This window comes from Ambystoma mexicanum, chromosome 7p, assembly GCF_040938575.1.
Source record: "Ambystoma mexicanum isolate Mex_15411 chromosome 7p, UKY_AmexF1_1, whole genome shotgun sequence".
Classification (NCBI taxonomy): Eukaryota; Metazoa; Chordata; class Amphibia; order Caudata; family Ambystomatidae; genus Ambystoma; species Ambystoma mexicanum.
Genome location: NC_090939.1, coordinates 348,270,958 through 348,291,216, shown reverse-complemented (window position 1 = coordinate 348,291,216; position 20,259 = coordinate 348,270,958).

The window sequence follows — 20,259 nt, the reverse complement described above, 5'->3', positions numbered from 1 at the left end:
TCAAGACCTATGGTCATTGTGCATTCCCACACCCCTACTACCCAATCCACCAGTGATTCTGCCCCTACAGACCAGAGCGGTGTAAGCCACTCTGGCTCCGCTCCACCTTTAAAGAAGAGGAAGAAGGGTGCTCTGGCATGACAGGCTGAGACCCCAGATACGGCTACACACTCTGGTACCTCAAGGAAGCCTAGCTTTAATGATCCGGAACTTGATGCACTTGTAGCTGATGTGTCAGCACATAGGCGCAAAATGGTGGTGACTGCAGGGTGCAAGACAACACCTGGTCAATGTAGGGCGCACTGGCAGACCATCGCGGACCGCATAAGTGCCCTTGGATTTGTGAGGCGCATAGCTGATGATTGCTACAAGCGGTGGAATGATCTGAAACGCAGAGCAAAGAACAAGCTGGCCTCAAATCATGCTGCTACTCTGGTGACTGGCGGTGGGTCTCCACAAGAAGACAATGAACTCACTGAACATGAGTCTGTTGCTGGGGCCTTCAGCACAGAGGAACAGATCCAAGGTGTGGGAGAACTTCCTAATTATGATGCATTGTCCGGTGAGTTCCCATGCATGTGTGTGTAATGCATGTGTATGTTGTTTGGGTGACGGGTTCTGATTGAGTGCCAGGTGAGGGTGTGTGTGCCCGAGTGGTATGGGTCACCCATGTGCTTCATCCAAAACATTCAGTGGCCTTGGATTTGGGTGTGACAGTATCCCTTCTGCCCACAGTAGTAATTTAGCGCAACTTTACGGCAGTTGCCCTTGAAGTTGCTTCTTGCAACAACATTGTTTGTATTTTTCAGTGTTCGTTCAGGCTGATTTTTTCAATTCTCCCACTTTTGCTACGCATTCCTCAGCCCTATTGTCACATTTTTGATATGCTTCTGTCATTGATGAACCCCACATTGGCCCACATGTGTTACCTTGTTAGGTGAATGATTTGACCATTCAGGCCGATTGAGTATTGGCCTGATCACATACATTTTTGGGGCCTGTTTGATTGTGGAACATGATTGTTGCTTCCTGTCATGTTGAAGTGCACAACCATTGATGTGTACATCAGCCTGCAATCACTGTATTTTTGTACACTGGATGTGTTGCAGTGTGTGGCACATGCCTAATTTGTCACACTATGTAGCATTTTTCATCTCATCATGTCCATCTCACATGGATGGCTGACAGTATTGATTCACTGACATATGGATGTACTTGTGGACTGTACCATGGCTATAGTACATGCCATCTGTGTGATGGCATGTGTCATGTATGTGTATTGGACATGCCACTCACAGGCCAATGTGTGATGGCAGTGCTACCCAGCAAGCAGCAAATGTGCTGGTCTTCCATCTTGGTGTCATCAGTGTCTGCCCTTTGCCTCCCCTTCCAACTCAGTGACAGTGCATGCATGGGAGGGTTATAGTTATGTGGGACATGTGTAAATCATGTACTGGTTCTGTAGCTTGTCAGGCCTATTTGTGTGCTATGGTGCGTGGTGCCTGTTTCCATATTTTGTCTTTCATGTTTTTGCAGGGGATGACGCACTTTATGCTGTTGAGGTGATGGCGCAGACCCAGGAGGGATCTCAGGCACGACCGGGCACCAGTGGGGGACGGGGTGTGATGGTGGGTGAGAACACAATCTTGCTGCAGACCATTCTGTCCGGGGGTATCTCTGGGTGCACCTCCCCAGACCTCTATTCAGGTGCTGATTCGGATGATGAGACCTATGTGCCGTCGCAGGTAAGTGTTTCTGGCAGGGATTCTGTTCTGTCCAACCCACCTGCACCAGGGGTGGAACCCTCTATGGGGATGTCAGTGTTGGTAAGTCTGCCTTTAGCGGTTACGGATGCAGGGTCACACTCCACAACATCTGATCCTGTTCCAGGGCCAGCAGATCAGAGGGGGAATGCAGTCCTGCAGCCTCAGGCAGTGCCGGCACAGCAAGGTGCAGATCACCTTGCCCCAAACAGGTGTGGTGCCCGCCGACACGTTGGCCGTACCCCAACAGGCAATACCGCATGGGAACAATCCATGTTCGGTATGGCAACCCAACAGGCAGCATCAGTTGAGATGATGGCTCAAGCAATGGAGAGGGTGGCCACTTCCATTGTACCCCCTGAAAAGCAGATGGAGCAACTACAGCAGGCAACAGACTCCATTTGCCAATCACACAGGGAGGACATGTTGGTGTCCAACAGGGACAGACGGGCGGCACTGGAGACTCTACGCCAATCAATATCAATAGATTCCCAGGGCCACAGGGAAGCCCTGAGAGTAGAACTCCATCACCTCAGGGAGACAATTGTTGACCTTGAGGCATCCACTAACTTGAGGACAGAACAGCAGCTGGAGCAGCTCACACGTTTGCTCTCAGCTGAGATGCAGGCAACTCGGGAGGAGATCCGGGCAACACGTCAGGTGGTGCATGGGGATCTCATCACTATAATCATCCAGAACGAGACCTTCCACACCTGCATGCTTGCTGCCATGGAGGACCATACCAGGGCTTTGCGTGGGCTGCCTCCCATAGCACCACCACCTCCTGTGGCAGCAGCAGAGGGTGATGAGAGCGACAGCAGCAGTTCTCCCACATTGGCATAGCCGTGCAGGCCATGAGCCCATGGAGGTGTTTTTTTTCGCAACATCCACACAGGTGGCTGTTGGTGTGCACCCTGTCCTCGGACCTCCTGGGTGGCCTCCCCCCGTCCCCCACATGGCCATTTTTGATTTTTGATTTTTGATTTTCTTTTACAGTGTCTTGCCTTGTGTGGCTCCCGTGGGCATCCACTGTATTCCGGCTGGGCACATGCAGGCTTATCCTGAGTTTGGGTTAGATGCTTGTGTTCGTGAGACACACACCCCTCCTGCTTTCCATTTCCATGGGCTTGCAAAGGGTGTGCCCAAGTGACAGTCACTTACACAGTGACGTTGGACTCCCATGAGCTGTGTGGGCAGTCTGTAGTCAATACTGTGTATACATTCCTAGTGGATATTGTTGTTGTATTGTACACTGCATGGTGTATTGATATGTGCTTGTGCATCCATGTCTTCCTCCTAATTTGCAGGTTCATTCCTCATGTCTTCACAAGGCCATCTACTTTGGAGATTGAGTTCATGTTGTAAGCAGTGCACTTACACATTTGCGTGCCAGCAGCACTGTACAGTTGGAAGTGGTCGATGTGCTGCTATAATCAGGTTGTAAGACTAGCACTACTTTAACTTAGTACTGTCATGTTTATGCTATGTTTGAGGTTGTGTAGCTGCATTGTATTGTTGGTAAGTATGTGGTCATGTGTGTTGTTAGTTCTATATTACTGGGAGCATATTGTGTGTGGCCAGTTTCCATTAGGGACACTGTACTTTGTGACACTTGTGTCATGTTTTGGGGATTGCTTTGTTTGCTCTCACATAGCATGACATGCCAAGGTGTGTTGGGTGGTGGTGCTGGGTTGGGGTTGGGTGACATGGCACTGTTGTCATGTTGTATTTTGCAGAGGGGTAATGAATTTAGCAGCATAGAAGTGTCTTTTGATGACACAGCATTGGTGGTGTTTGTGTAGGTAGGGATGCACACAATATAACACTTCCAGGTGACCAATCTCAAGCTGTTATGGTTGTGACAGTTGACTGTCCCTTATGTCATCATCATTGATTGTCAGATGGTATGTGCCAGGGCTGTGTGCACTCCACAGGGGTGTGAAATTAGGTGAAGTAATTAGCCACCAGCTGTGTACGGGCTGCCTCACCCCGTGTGCTTTCCCCTCCCATGCGCAGCGGCCGTGCATGTGGTTGGGGATGTGGGGGCACCACCATGTCCACGGGCAGGCCCCAGCCTGTTGCAACGTTGTGCAGGACACAGGCTGCCACTATGATCCTGCACACTACTCGGGGAAGCGTGTAACAGCTGCCCACCAGAATGGTCAAGGGAGCGAAAGCGTGACTTGAGCACTCCGAATGTGCGCTCCACTATTCCCCGGGTTGCAATGTGGGCTGTGTTGTATCTTACCTCGGGTGGCGTGGTGGGGTTCCGAATTGGCGTCATCATGTGGGTGCTCAGAGGGTAGGCACTGTCCCCTGGGGAGGTGGTGATGGGTATCATTAGTGGGGTTGTGCCATTACTCAGTATCTGACATGCATGCATGTGCTGTGGCATTTATACTCACCGAGCAGCCATGTATCGCCATGCCGCCCAGCTTCTAGGTCCCGCTTTAGGGTTTATATTCTGTAAATAAAACTGTTGTGGGTGGACCCTGGATAGTTGGCATATACTGAGGTGATGATTCCCTTGGGATCACATACCACCTGGACTTTGATGGAATGCCAGTGCTTGCGTTTCTATAGATGTGCTCTGATGCCCTGGGGGGAGGTAGAGCCACATGGGTGCAATCAATGGCACCTAGGACTTTGGGCAATTATGCCACCCCGTAGAAATCCTGATGGCAGCCTGCCTTTCTGCAGGTGTTCTGGGCAGGTATATGTGCCTGCGGACTGATGGGCATGCAGTCATGATGGCCAAGACCTGGTGAAGGCAGCGTGACTGCGTGGCCTGTGACACCCCCCCCACTATAGCATGTGTCCGCTGAAATGATCCAGTGGCCAAGAACTGCAGTACATTGAGGACCTTCTCCAGGGGGCTGAGTGCTTGGGACCACAGGGTGGGTGATGTGAGGTCATCCTCCCACTCACTCACCAGGTCGAGTATTATGTGTGGTGGAAACCTGTACCTCCCATACACCTGGTCATCAGTCATCCCAAAAAGGCTGGTTCTGGGTGTGAAAATTCTGGGCCTGACTATCCTCCTCCTCCTCCTGCGGTATCCCAGGACCACTGCTGCTAGGAATGGTATATTCATCCTAGCGTCTGAGCTTGTTTGTTGTTTGCATGCACTTTTATGCTGCGCTGGTCCACGTACACCTGCTTCCTGCTGGCGTACGTGTTTCCAGATTAGCGCGTCTTTTTTGGCGCACGCGTTAGCCCCGTTCGAATCCATTAATACGTGTTTTGAACATGCGTGTGGGCGTTCCGCACATTTGCCTTCTGTATTTCCCCTGTGACGCCCACATTTTCACGTGTTGTTCCCCATTCCGTGTGTCACGCCCTCTGTTCCTCCTATTTTTGTTGTGTGCGCCGCGCTATGTGCGATTTCGATGTGCGCGTAGCGCACGCTGTTTGGAGACGTGTGCACCAGCGTGTGCCATGCAGAATTTTGGCGCACATCCTGGGATTTACACACGCACAGACTTCCATGAATCGCTGCGCGCAGGTTTCGCTGCGATTTTCGCACTGGCACTGAGATTCGCACACTTTCGCACGCTTTTGCATGCTTGCGCTGAAAATTTCAGCACACATTAATTCCATGAATCGGCCTGAATACCTGTCCTTACTGTTCGCTAGCAAGTTGAAACTGTTCTAAGAACCCAATTGGTGTTCTGAAATGTTCGTAACTAAACGAAAATGGAGGTGTCCTAAATAACACTATACCTGTCCATACTGTTCGCTAGCAAGTTGAAACTGTTCTAATAACACAATTGATGTCCTGAAATGTTCGTAATCAAACGAAACTGGAAGTGTCCTAAAGAACACTATATCTGTCCGTAGTGTTCGCTAGCAAGTTTAAACTGTTCTAGAACACACAGTTTGTCCAGAAATGTTCGTTTGATGTTTGACGCACTTTTAATTAATTCAGAACCCGAACAGTGTCCGTAGAACATCAACGCGCATGCCAAAACCAATGTCCGTGCATTTGGTGTCCTGCGGACAGGAGCTTCCTTCGCGGACATGTTCGCGAAGGGATCATGTGACCGCACTAACGCTAATCGCGTGTTCTGAATGCGGACACTGTTTGTGTCCCCAAACAAATTAAAAGTACATTTTTGGAGTAATCCACAATATTTTTCCATAAAAATTCATCATGGCACAAGTCCCACATAGTAATCCTGAGTTTCTACATACCTTTTGAAACTTTTTGAACCCTTTTTTGTGTTTGATCTGTCCGTGGACAGCGCACATGTCTGCGAACCGCGTACAAGCACCCGTATAAAAGAAAACGCCCTAGAGCTTATTCTCATTGTGTTTCTGGCTATTCTTCAGAGCGCAGCTATTTCTCCTGCAACTTGCAGATTACACCATCGAGATGGCATCCCTGGCTGCAGTACTGCCACCTGGTGCTGCACCTGCTTCAGCACTACCCCCACCCCCTCTACCACCACCACCTTCCCAAGGGCCTGAAGAGGGGAACAGGAGTGAGGATGCAGAGGAGGAAGAACAGGATGATGAGAATGAGGTAGAGGAAATCCCTACTACCCGCACTAGGCGTGAGTCTTGGGTGTGGCGGTTGTTTACCATTCATGAGAATGGTCCTAAGGCTCGTGCAAACCGTGTCACCTGCAATGAGTGCAAAATGATACTCAGTCGCGGGAGGCACAATTCGTACAGCTTTGGGACCACGACCATGAAGCGACACCTGAGGTCATTCCACTCTGGGGCTATTCGCAAGGTTGTACCTTGCGAAGAACGTAGTAGGTTGATTTCCTCTACTTCATCCTCTGATCCTGTCACCATAAGGACCACCTCTGTGGGACAGTGTCTTCCTCAAGCTGCCTTCCAGGCCATACAGAATTCTGATGACCCTTACCTTTCGAGGGTCACAGTTGTATATATGTACTGTGACACAGTACTCTGCAGGGGGGAGCGACTTTGCAGTGCTTTTGAGACTATCGTCTCAGAGCAGGAGAAGACCTGCTCACTACCCAAATAAAACCCACTCTACATCTTCCTCTCTCAGCTCGCCCTTTCTTATCCCTGTGGTTGGTGTCCTCCCTTTACCCTCCTTTTCCCTCCTCTCCTAGTGTGTCGTGTCTAAAAAACAAAAAAATATACACAATTACAGAAATAAAACAAATAAGGCTCTTTTCAGAGCTGCCTTTCACAGTTAAAAAATAGAAGTGAAAATAAATGAAGCAGGGCCCTTTGTTTTTTTGAGAAGTCCGCAGACAGTTCGCGGACATCAAAAAACTTGGGTTGATACCCGATCATAACCATTGCAATTTTCTCTGGTAGGAAGTGGTGGCTCTTAAAAGAGCCTTTGGGAGGTGTTTGTATGTCAAAAATTATAAATACTTAACATCTACTTCAAAATGGATGCTGTAAATTAAAAAAAGGTTGCATTTTGTATATTTGTCAAAAAAATCTGATTGCCAGCATAAGTAAGATGGACTCCATCTCTGCTAAAAATGTATGTACTACGAAACATAATATTTTCATTATGAAAGAGGACATGCCAAAATCTCTTAGAAAGGCACAAACAGCCTTATTAACATTGCGCCTTGCTTTTTCCATTTGTGGACCAAATGAAGAAGAACAAAGCCACATTTGTCTGTGTGCAATCCGTGAAAATATTACTTGAGAATTAGGAAACATGTCCATGACCTTCCCAAGTCCTTCCTTCATAGAACATTACAAAGAAATTCCAGACACATGTCCTGAACTGTTCCCTCCACAATGAATTACAATTAAGTCTGGATGTTGCTCTGTCTCCAAAGTAGCACAAAGAGGTAGCAAGTCCAACCACTTTATTCCACGTACTCCATGCCAGTGTACTTCCACATGTGGAAATCCAAGATCTACAGCTACTCCACAGCTTTCTGCATGCACCTTCAACCACTGTATCCATGATTCTCCCAAAATCCAAACAATCTGTTTTCTGAAACACACAGCCTATACAGGACAACGAGACTCCAGCGGGGAAAGAGGGTTAGGGACACGTTGGTTGGATGGGTTCAGCAGTAGGGTAACCAGTGAGAGGGTTAGGAGAGGGGAGGTGGACAGGGAAGGGAACAATGGGTAACACATGAAATATACATTCACATTATTATGCAGTGTGCATCAGAGAGTGAAAAGATGGAAATAAACTTAGCTCTGGGGTGAGTACTGGCCTCCTGCCTGCGTACTTGCAGGTCCGGTAACAAACTGGAAAGCACTAAGTTACTATATTGTGTGTTACGTCACACACCCAAAACAACACTTGCCAGCATGCAATTGGTTAATCTGCACCCTGTTGCATGTGCTAGCAGTGCGGAGCACTATGAGTTAGTGCGCGGGTTAATGCTGTCAACAAGCCGACACATGCGGAGTTGCCGCATGTTCCCCCTCACTGTACAGTTGGATCCACTGGGTCTTAGACCCTTGAGCAATCCGATTTATGACAAGGAAGCATGCAGTCTGCCACACGTGACTCAAGCACTCTGCTCTACGCGATTCCCCCTCGTGGCTAATTGCCATGCAAATCGCATGCACTGCTTTGGACTCGGGACCTCCCTGGGTAATCCACGCGATGTGCCAGGATTTCGCTTGGTGCCCAGGTCGTGACTTAGCTGTTCTGTCGCTGGGGGGTCTGTGTGGAGTGTGGACGGAGCCCCCCCTTGTGCGTGCCCCAGCTGCCTTCTCGGACCGTGTTGGCCCCGCGGTGTGGCGGCATCTTTTCTATGCGCTCTTCCCCTTATCTCTGGAGTTCCCCTAGCGCGAGCGCTACTTAGCTTTTCTTGGCGAGGGGCCCAAGTGGAAGGTGGTTGGGGCGTGGCCCCTCGTGCAGATCCCCGACCTCGGAGCTCTTCAGAACACATCCTCTCCTGCCAGAGGCTTAAGCGCAATCCATGTGCTTTGGGCTTGTTCTTGTAGTCCAGACCCCAGGGGAATCTGGGTAATGTAGTTTTTGCTGCCTTTTTCCTGCAAACAGGACACAACAGTCTTCTATAAGGATGTATTCTGTTCCTAGTGTTGTCAACCTTAACACCTTTGGATTCTTCTGGTATTGGTCCCTCCCTGGGTCCATAATGGAAGGATTTAAGTCTTGCCTCATGACAGTTCTCCCCCCCCGCACAGAAGGACCTGGTTTTAGGTTTATTTGGGTAATACTGATGAAATGCCTTTATCAACCTTGCAGCATGCACGTTACCCTCCGGTTCGCAGGATCTATCTTCCGGACCATACCCCACCCAGTCTACCAGATAGTACAGCCCATCTCGTTTTCGTCGAGAATTCACGATAGCTTTTACCTCATATTCCGGATGTCCTTCAACCAGAATGGGGGGTGGTCGTGTGGTACGGATTGAAGGATTGGCTGGTTCTAATAAGGAAACATGGAATGTGGGGTGTATTTTCATTTGGCTGGGTAGGTTCAGCCTCACTGCCACTGGATTGATCATTGCTGTAATGATAAACGGCCCCAGGTACCGTGGTTGAAGTTTACAAGGAACCGTTAATTTAATATTTCGCGTGGAGAGCCAAACTCGATCACCTCGTTTGTATTGGGGTCCCTCTCTACGTTTCTTGTCAGCGTACATTTTATAAGTACTCTTGGCCATTTCCAAATTCTGTTGTATTTTTGACCAAACTTGCTGCGCATGGGCATGCCTTCCAATCAAAGTGGGCAGATTGTCTTGTGGTGTGCTAACAGCTGTGGGCAAAACCCTTGGATGATAACCATATACCCCATAGAATGGTGTATGCTTAGTTGACATGTGCACTGTGTTATTATAGGCGATCTCAGCTAACCATACAAACTGGACCCATGATGACTTTGTACTTGTAGTGTAACAATGCAGATGTTGTTCTAATCCTTGGTTTATTTTTTCTGTCTGTCCGTCAGTCTCTGGGTGATAACCCGAGGATAGACTCAGATCCATTCCTATTAACTGGCAAAAGGCCCGCCAGAATCGTGAGGTGAACTGTGGACCACGATCTGTAATGACCCGTGTGGGTAATCCATGTAACCGTACTATGTTTTGCAGAAACAGTTCCGCTATTTCCCCTGCTGTGGGTACTCCCTTACATGTAATGAAGTCGCCCAATTTACTTAGTGAGTCCACCACCACTAGTATGGATGTATAATTCTGAACTGGTGGTAAATCCACGATTAGATCCATGGTAACTGTCTGCCAAGGTGTGGAAGGGGTGGGTAAAGGTCGTAGGAAGCCTGCTGGCTTCTGATGACTTGCTTTTTGTCTGCCACATGTCTCACAGCGACAGTAGTGACGAGCAACATTTTGTTGAGTTTTGGCAACGCCCGGGTGACCTGCAGTTACTGCATCATGGCACCATTGTAACACTTCCTTTCTGAGTGTCACCGAGGGTAAATACATGGCCTTACTATAATATGGAAGACCGTCCACGAGAAAATGCTAAGAACCTCTAGTGCTCCATTCCCGCAATTCCTGGGCTGTCATAGCCTTTAAGACATCTTCAAAGATGTTTGGTCTCCCTATTACTCCTATGATGCGTGCGGCTGGTACTAGAGGAAGCGGTTCAGTTGTCACTTTAGTTTCCATCTCAGGATAACAGGACAATATTTCAGCCTTTTTATTATCACTTCCTGGGCGATAAGTGCTGAGGAAATTGAAATCTGCAAAAAACAATGCCCAACGTAATTGCTGTGGACTAAGAGTCTTAGCGGTTTTAATGAACTGCAGATTCCGATGATCGGTAATTACCGTGATGGTGTGATGTGCCCCTAGAAGATAATGCTGCCATTCTTCGAATGCAGCTTTTACTGCCAACAATTCTCGGTCGGCAATAGTATAATGAGTCTCAGCCGGCAGTAGTTTTCGCGAATAATAAGCTACCGGATGTAGCAATCCAGTCTGTGGATCTTGCTGCGAGAGCACCGCTCCGATAGCATAACTAGGGGCATCTTTTTCTACAATGAATGGCTGAGCCAAGTCTGGATGCCGTAGAACAGGTGCCGTGGTAAAGGCCTGTTTTAAGCGTTTAAAACCCTGCTCGGCATCACTGTCCCACTGATAGGATTTTCCCTTTTTAGGTAGTTTGGTAATGGGCATCACCAACTCAGAAAAGCCCTTGATAAAACGCCTATAAAAATTGGCGAATCCGAAAAAGGCTTGGACCTCCTTGACAGAAGTGGGGGCAGGCCAATCCAACATGGCCTGCACCTTGCGCTGGTCCATTTGCACACCAAAGGTGTCACAAAGTACCCCAAAAATTCTACTGTGGTACGATGAAATTCACATTTTTCAATTTTAGCAAATAGGCGATGTTCTCTTAGCCGTTGAAGAACAGCCTTGACATGTTTTACATGCTCGTGTTGATTCTTAGAATAGATCAAGATATCGTCTAATCACACTATGGCAAACACATCTAGATAACCACGCAATACCTCATTGAGGAAGTGCTGGAAGGCTGCCGGAACGTTGCATAGACCAAAGGGCATCACCTGATACTCTTACAGGCCGAATTTGGTTCTGAAAGCTGTTTTCCATTCGTCTCCAGCCCGTACTCGTACCAGGTGGTAAGCCCCACGCAGATCCAATTTGGTATAGATGGTTGCCTTTCGTACTTGGTCTAGTAATACCGGGTTTAAAGGTAATGGGTATCTGTTCTTGACTGTGATTCAATTAACCCAGTGGTAATCAATACATGTTCTCAGATCTCCAGTCTTCTTAGGTTTGAAGAAGAGGGGAGACGAAACTGGGGAATTAGAAGGTCTTATAAAACCGTTTTGCAAGTTGGTGTCTATGTATTCCTTCAGGTGTTTTGTCTCAGCTTCAGTGAGTGCGTACACCCGGCTGCATGGTAACAATGCCCCGGGTTCAAGATCAATTCGACAATCGAACGACCTGTGGGGCGGTAGGGTTTCGGCAGACTGTTTACTGAACACATCAGCATACTCCCTATACTCAGGAGGTAGAGTGCTCAAATCGATAACCTCTGTGGCTATTGCTCCCACACTGACACCGGAATTCCCTTCTAACCATGGATCGTGCGTCGGAGTATTACAATGCCTTACGCATTCTGGAGACGTGAAAGACACCTGCCCCGTTGACGAGATTACTTGAGGGTCGTGCCTACAAAACCAAGGGAGACCCAAGATTATGCCGAATTGAGGTGCTGCTATCAGATAAAACTGAATTTTTTCCACATGAGTTTGTTGGCAACAAAATGTCAGCGTTTGAGTGCTGTTAGTTACTGGACCTGAACACAAAGCCCCATAGGTCCCATCAACTGCCCTTACAACCTCGAGGAATTTTTTAGGACACAACGGTGTACCTAGTTTATGAGCGTAGGTAATATCGATGAAGTTTCTCGTGGCTCCAGTGTCCAAGAGGAGGGTTACAGGGATCTCATGACCCAGAAATCCCAAAACTCCAGGTAGAGTAACATGCGGGGCAAAATTAACAAACCCGACCACGGGGGTAACTTCCATTACCTGGCTCGACTGTCCTACCCCTACAACTGCCGAGCTGGGGCATTTCCCTGAGACCTTGGCTTTCTAGGAATTCTTTCACAAAATGTCCTGTAGTGCCACAATATAAACAAAGCCCCTCTTTCCGACGACGCTCTTTCTCCTCCTTAGTAAGAGGACCCTTAGCAGCTCCGATTTGCATTGGTTCATCCCCGACTGATTTTTCAAATGCACCTGTGGGGCGTGGGGCATGACACTGATCCAACCTAGCTATAGGACGTGTGTCACCACGTCTCTTGTACCCTCGACGCTCAGCCTGACGGTGGTCTAACCGTAAGGCCAAGTCCACCATTGCAGAACAATCTTGGGGTTGTGGGTGCACTTGGACAATGAGATCTTTAAGTTCGTCTCCCAACCCCTGATAAAACAGAGACATCTGCTTCTCACGGGGCCATTCCGCTTCTGCCACTAAGCGGTTAAATTGGGTCACATACGTGATCAATTCTTTACTTCCTTGATGTAAGGTTAAAAGTTCACGGTCTTTGCACATGGCCGCCGCCCTACGGTTAAAGATTTTGCCACATTCCACTTGGAACTCTTCCCAATCATAGAGGATCCCATCGTCCCTTTGCACCAAAGGGTTTGCCCAGGCCGCTGCATCTCACCAGATAAATAAGAAATAACAAACGCAGTTCTAGCATGGGTGGACCTAAACACTCTTGGCTTAGTCAGGAAATGGAGTTTGCATTGGGTGAGGAAAGTTTGAAACTTTTGCGGATCCCTGGAGTATCGTTCGGGTGGGGCTAGAGGAACCGCGGGTTCTGGGGAAACATGGACCTGAACGGGACTAGGGCGGCTGCACCACCAGGAAGGGGAGAGGCCTGCGCTGTCAAACTATGCACCTGGGTGGCCAAAACCGCATAATCCTGTCTAGTGGCAGCGAGCTCGGCCTGCAAATCTTGCAGGACTTTAGTGAGTTCCTCCATGACCTGATTGGCCCGTACCACCCAGGAGCCTGGTACACTTGGGCTTGTGCTTCTGTCAGGGCTCCAGTCTTCAGGCTCACGAGTGGCAAGAACCAACCCTCCCCTCTGCAGTCTGGGCACCTGCAAGTCCGACCTTATACAGGGCACCGAGACTCCAGTGGGGAAAGAGGGTTAGGGACACGTTGGTTGGATGGGTTCAGCAGTAGGGTAACCTGTGAGAGGGTTAGGAGAGGGGAGGTGGACAGGGAAGGGAACAATGGGTAACACATGATATATACATTCACATTATTATACAGTGTGCTTCAGAGAGTGAAAAGATGGAAATAGACTTAGCTCTGGGGTGAGTACTGGCCTCCTGCCTGCGTACTCTCAGGTCCGGTAACAAACTGGAGCGTATTACCGCTGCAAGAAAGCACTAAGTTACTATATTGTGTGTTATGTCATACACCCAAAACAACACTTGCCAGCATGCAATTGGTTAATCTGCACCTTGTTGCGTGTGCTAGCAGTGCGGAGCACTATGAGTTAGTGCGCGGGTTAATGCTGTCAACAAGCCGACACATGGGGAGTTGCCGCATGTGGCCCCACACTGTACAGTTGGCTCCACTGGGTCTTAGACCCTTGAGTGATCCGTTTTATGACAAGGAAGCGTGCAGTCTGCCGCACGTGACTTGTGGCGGCTCAAGCACTCTGCTCTACGCGATTCCCCCTTGTGGCTAATTGCCATGCAAATCGCATGCACTGCTTTGGACTCGGGACCTCCCTGGGTAATGCGCGTGATGTGCCAGGATTCCGCTTGGTGCCCAGGTCGTGACTTAGCTGTTCTGTCGCCGGGGGGTCTGTGTGGAGTGTGGGCGGAGTCCCCCTTTGTGCGTGCCCCTGCTGCCTTCTCGGACCGTGTTGGCCCTGCGGTGTGGAGGCGTCTTTTCTATGCGCTCTTCCCCTTATCTCTGGAGTTCCCCTAGTGCGAGCACTACTTAGCTTTTCTTGGCGTAGAGCCCGAGTGGAAGGTGGTTGGGGCGTGGCCCCTCATGCAGATCCCGACCTCAGAGCTCTTCAGAACACGTCCTCTCCTGCCGGAGGCTTAAGCACAAGCCCCGTGCTTTGGATATCGAAGCACGCACGCGCGCGTGAGGCCTGCCCCTCTTGGGCTTGTTCTTGTAGTCCAGACCCCAGGGGAATCTGGGTAATGTAGTTTTTGCTGCCTTTTTCCTGCAAACAGGACACAACAGTCTTCTATAAGGATGTAATCTGTTCCTAGTGTTGATAGACCTTAACACCTTTGGATTCTTCTGGTTTTGGTCCCTCCCTGGGTCCATAATGGAAGGATTTAAGCCTTGCCTCATGACACATGAACAGTCCTTCTACCATTTCCAATTCACTTTCTGTGCCATTCCCTCATTGGATGTAGCTAAGAAGTCACATGACCATCCACCAATCACATTCAAGACCTCTACATCTAACTGCATCATCATAGATCGGCACTGCAAATGTACTGTGAATCTCTCTGAGTACAAGTGCCATATCATTGGCAAGCACCATCTACAACAAATACTGGACAAGTCTCCAAGATTTCTACTTGCAGCTCCATGCATATCCAAATGCATGAACACAAACTACAGGTATGCATAATTTCTGTACAATACATGAACACATTTTCAAACTGACTTAATATTTTTGTTTTATTTCTTTCTTTATTCAATTACTTTAATTTAAGCATGACATTGAGGTACTATTACCTAGAAGAGCTTACTTACAGAAATAGTGGTATTCAGTGGTAAATTATGAATTTCACAAACATAGTAAAGATATTTTGTTTGCTAAAGTTAGTCATTACAATACAATTTGTTCATTAAAAACATGAGATATGTATTGAACTTATGCGACGTATCTTATGTAAACAAGATAGTTTTAATGGTTTTGAGTAAAGCGCTGAGGATTTCAATTTAAAAAATCAATGTCTAAATTAAAAACAGTGCTATATACAAACAAAATTACTAATTTGTTTCTTTTACAATTACAGTGAAGACCATTTTCCTGAAAAGAAGCAACCGAATTTGAAGAACAAAGAAGAACTAAGAATTAACCTGTTCATTTTATAAAAAAAGTAAGTAGAATATCACAATAATATTTGTATTATCACTGAAACACACTGTAAAGTTAATTCATGCTATTTCTTTGCCTAAAAATAGACATTGTGCACCATTCTGTCCAAAAATCCCCATGTCTTAAACAACGATTTACAGACAGAATGGCCCACAAATTCCTATTTTTGGACACTCAAATTACCCAACTCAACCGCTACAATTTGATATTATAGAACAAGCAACTGTTTTAATTGTATACATTAGATTTATTATTTGTACTTCTCCACACTAATAGCTTACTTTTTCTGTCATCTGAACCCCAGTTTAGTAGCATATAAATTCAAGAATACCCATCCCTACTAGTTGTAGTTCCCAATGCACAATCACACACCATTAGATACATCTTTATCATCGTACTCAAACACTCATGCACACAGCACACATACATTGCAGAACACCCCAACCCATACCTTCTTTATTTTTTTTAACAGACCCTAAAGAATGCCTACCAAACGTCAAGTCCGTAGAAAGAAACACAGAAGTAGAGCAAATGAAAATAAAAGTGTCCAACATAAGTATCCATATCTAGCACAATTTGTAAAAGAAGTTGAAAACAAACAGCTAATATAGTCATTTAGTGAAACAAAAGAAGTGTCAAGTGGAAAAACATTGCCTCCTCTATCAAAATGTAAAACAAACCAGAAAACAATTAACAAAAAATCAGCTATCACTACAGATAAAACTGCTTCTATAAATCTTGACAAAGTTCAAAGTAAGCATACCAAGAAAAGTATTTTAGCCAAAATGTTCCGTCACAGAGTCCTTCAAAATCTTATAAAAACAGGAGAGAAACCAGGTTCAACCCTTAAAACCTATCGTAGGAAATTAATCTTAGAAGCATTGATAGATAGTGCAATTCTTCTCAAAAGAAAGTTATTTATTTTAGTGTTAAACAAAATAAAACCACTAACAAAACTAATAACTAAATTACAAAAAAGACTTCTCAATAAACGAAATGTCAACAGAAAGAACTTCTTAAGTATCTGCGGAGGTGAATGGAATCACACAACAAGCACAGAACCATACTTTAATGAAGAAGCGTACAAACAAAAGCAAACAAATACAATTGCCATACATAGCAGTGGTCGAGGTTATGAAAAAGTAAATAATACCTTAATGGAACAAGAAGTACTCCTTACAAAAATATGCCCTGAAAACTTAGAATTACCCCTCCATTCAACTGAATCAGAACATCTAGTGTACAAATGGCCATGCACGTCAATGTGTAACATTCCCAAACAATGTTTCAAGTCTTTACACTAATTCCTCAATCAATATGTAAAAAGCAAAGACAAAATAAAAATTAAACTACTGCAAAATATGGATACCTGTCCAATGCGCAAGTACACAGGACTACAAGGACATTCATTGGCCTGCATTACAGGACCTACTTATAAAACCACCTTCCATGATATCAAAAGGATATCAGCACATCATTCAACTATAAAAAATCTAGTTTATAAACTGTACTATGCTAAAAGTCCTGCTTTAGCACTAGCCAATTTAAATAACATTCTTCTACATGGTACAGCAAAAGACCTATTTGAAGAAATTGACTCTATCCAGAAAAAATATTTTGGAAGTGAAAGCTACTTACAGAATGAAATGGCTTTAAACCAAATTAGCAACAATTCTACACATGGCAACCATTTACTAAACACATACAAAAAAGAAATACTAAAATTTAAAAGTACATCAGCTGAAGTACCAAACCATGTGTGTGTATGTTGCTGCAGAACTTTTTATAAAAGTAACACAAAAACTGTAGACCTATCATACAAAATAGAATACAATGAAGATTCTAAATGGTTTGAATTAGCTCTCTCCTTGTAGCAAAAAACAAATATAAAATAACTGAGCACTTAATACTTTGCAGTTACTGCACTACAAAACTTGTCAACAACCAAACTCCGCCACATGCTATCACAAATAATTTGGAATTATACCCACTACTAAAACCCCTACAACAACTTAATTTATACGTGAGCATCATAATTCAAACAGTGCACCCATTTCAAGCAATAATACGCCTTCAACCAACAACAGCAAAATTACCTCCCTCTGAATTGGTAAAAGGCATTTGTGGAAAAGTAGTTTATTTACCATTAGATTTAAAAGAAAATGTGCATACTCTAGGAGTGCAACGTCCAATGCAGCAATCTTTAGTTATCTTAGTAAATGGAGTACCTACAAAAGACAAAAAATATGGCAACAGCTGGTAGATTTACATAAAGTTAGACATGCCTTGCAATATCTTAAAGAGAATAATGAATATTACAAATAAATTAATATTGAAGAAAACTTGAAGGATACAACTGAAATAATTCAAGAAACACAAGAAGCTGGTCAATTTGAGCTCCTAGCTCCTGCTACAATATCAAATACTTCAGACCATTATACAATTCATCCTTTGCACTCTAATGACACCATAGAAGATGCACTGGAAACATACCAAATGCGTCAAACAAAAGGATCACCAATCAGCATATGGGAACAAAATATAGAAGCACGTCCTTTTCCTCTACTCTTTCCTACTGGCAAAGGAGGAAGGTACAATGATAGACCTATTCAAATATCAGCTTCAGAATACCGCTCATTACGGATGTATTCTGAAGATCCCAGATTTAGACAAAATGTGAATACATATTTCACATACTCTTTGAAAGTGAACTAGCAACTTTATGTTACAGAGTTGCACACAGATAAAAATCAGGATCACACTTTCAATATATGACAGCAACACAATTATTACAAAAAGTGAAACAAAAGGATGAGGTTTTACAATCAAATATTACAAATCTATTAGCAAATATGCGTGGTACTAAAGGGTGCTGGTTTCAACATCATGGAGATGTACGTTGTATGATCAGAAACCTTGGCCCACCCACTTGGTTTGTTACATTAAGTTATGCAGAATATGCATGGGGAGATTTACATGATTTCCTGCGCATATCAAATAAAAACAAAACAAACATAGATATACTAACACCAGGAGAACTTTGTTCTTTGGATCCTGTTAATGTTTCAAGATATTTTCACCATCGCTTCATTGCAATGCTACATTTTATTTGTAATAAAACTGTTCCTCCCCTTGGAGAAGTGCAACACTTCTTTTGGAGAAAAGCATACCAAGCCAAAGGAGCACCACATATCCACATGCTTTTATGGATTACAGATGCTCCTAAATTTGGTCAATACAGTGATGCCACTGTTTTACAGTTTATTGAAAAGTATGTCACTTGTGAAATTCCATCAGAATCCACAAATAGTGATCTTCATGCACAGATCTTACAATTTGAAAGACATAAATGTGGCAAATATTGTCGTTGCAAATACAAATACAAAGGGAAATACTACACAAAATTGTGATTTGGTTTCCCTAGACCAGTTACAAATACAGGTCAAGTGAACAACCTCATGTCTTCAGTTAGACATAGTGTTAAATGTAAGTCAACTAAAAATACATATTACATAAAAAAAAAGAAGAAATATATATCAATGATTACAATGCAATCATTGCCCACTTATGGAATGCAAACATAGATGTGCAGTACATTGCAGACAATTCTACTGCAGTTGCACGATATGTCACAGCATACTTGACCAAAGCAAAAAAAACAGAGCTCCAAGACCTCTGGAATGACCTGTCATCAGATAAAACACTGTCTCAGAAATTATACAGCTTGGGCATAAAAATGCTCTCCCATAGAGAATGTGGATCATATGAAGCAGCTGATCGTTTAACTGATACTGTATTGTATGGTAAATCTGAAAATATAGTATGGCTAAGTCTTGGTCCAGCTAAATCTAGAAAAAGAGTTCTACAGTCCTACAAAGATATAGAAACAATAGCTAAACGTGTTCCCAACAGCCAAGACATTTTAAAAAACAATTTATTGGACACATACTACCCAAACAGAAGTAATACTTTGGAAACCATGTGTCTATACCACATAGCCCAAAACTACACATACAAAAATAATATAAAACCTGATGAAAAAAAAGGTAAATACAGAGTGACAAACTGTGAAGGCAGCTTAGTTAAACTCACTAAACCAAAATTAATTAATCATATCAAATTGTCATTGAAGACTCCTCAACATAAAGAAGTATATTACATGTCCCTGCTACAACTCTATAAACCATGGAGAAAAGAAGAGGAAATACTAGAAAACTATGACTCATATGAAGATTCTTTCAAAGCAAATGAAAGCACTATAAATGATGTAAACTTTAAACAATACAAAACAATGTTGCACAATGAACAGCAACACGAAGAATAACTCTAGGCCCAACTAGATAAAGACACTCCTGACAGTAGTCAACCTTCTGTAACAGGAAGCCAAGAACCACTGGGAGAACCACTAATAATAAATGAGGCAGAATTAGCTATGATAGAAGTAGAAAACACCATGTGTCAGTATGAAGATAAAGAAGACTTAACTATACTACAATCAAAACTAAACAACGAACAACGTAGCATTTTTGAAGAAGTGACAAAACAAATAGCACATGGTGTACAACATGAAATTAAAGAATGTTCCTGCCATAATTATAAACCTATACTACTGTACGTCAGTGGTGAAGCTGGTTCTGGCAAAACATTCCTAATCAAAATCATCAGTAAGTTCCTTCAACAATTGACAAACAACAAACTGTCAGCTGTTGGCACTGCCCCCACAGGTTTAGCTGCCTACAACATAGGTGGTGTCACGTTACACCAATTACTACTATTGCCAGTAGAACACCAGAACAAATTAGACTATTACAAACTTTCTGCAGAAGCTTCAATGGAACTACGCAGAGTATTGAAACAAATGAAAATGCTACTAATAGATGAAGTGAGCATGGTCTCCAAACTAATGTTGGCTTTGATTCATCTCAGATTACAAGAAGTACTCAAAACAATCTATGATGAGCTCTTT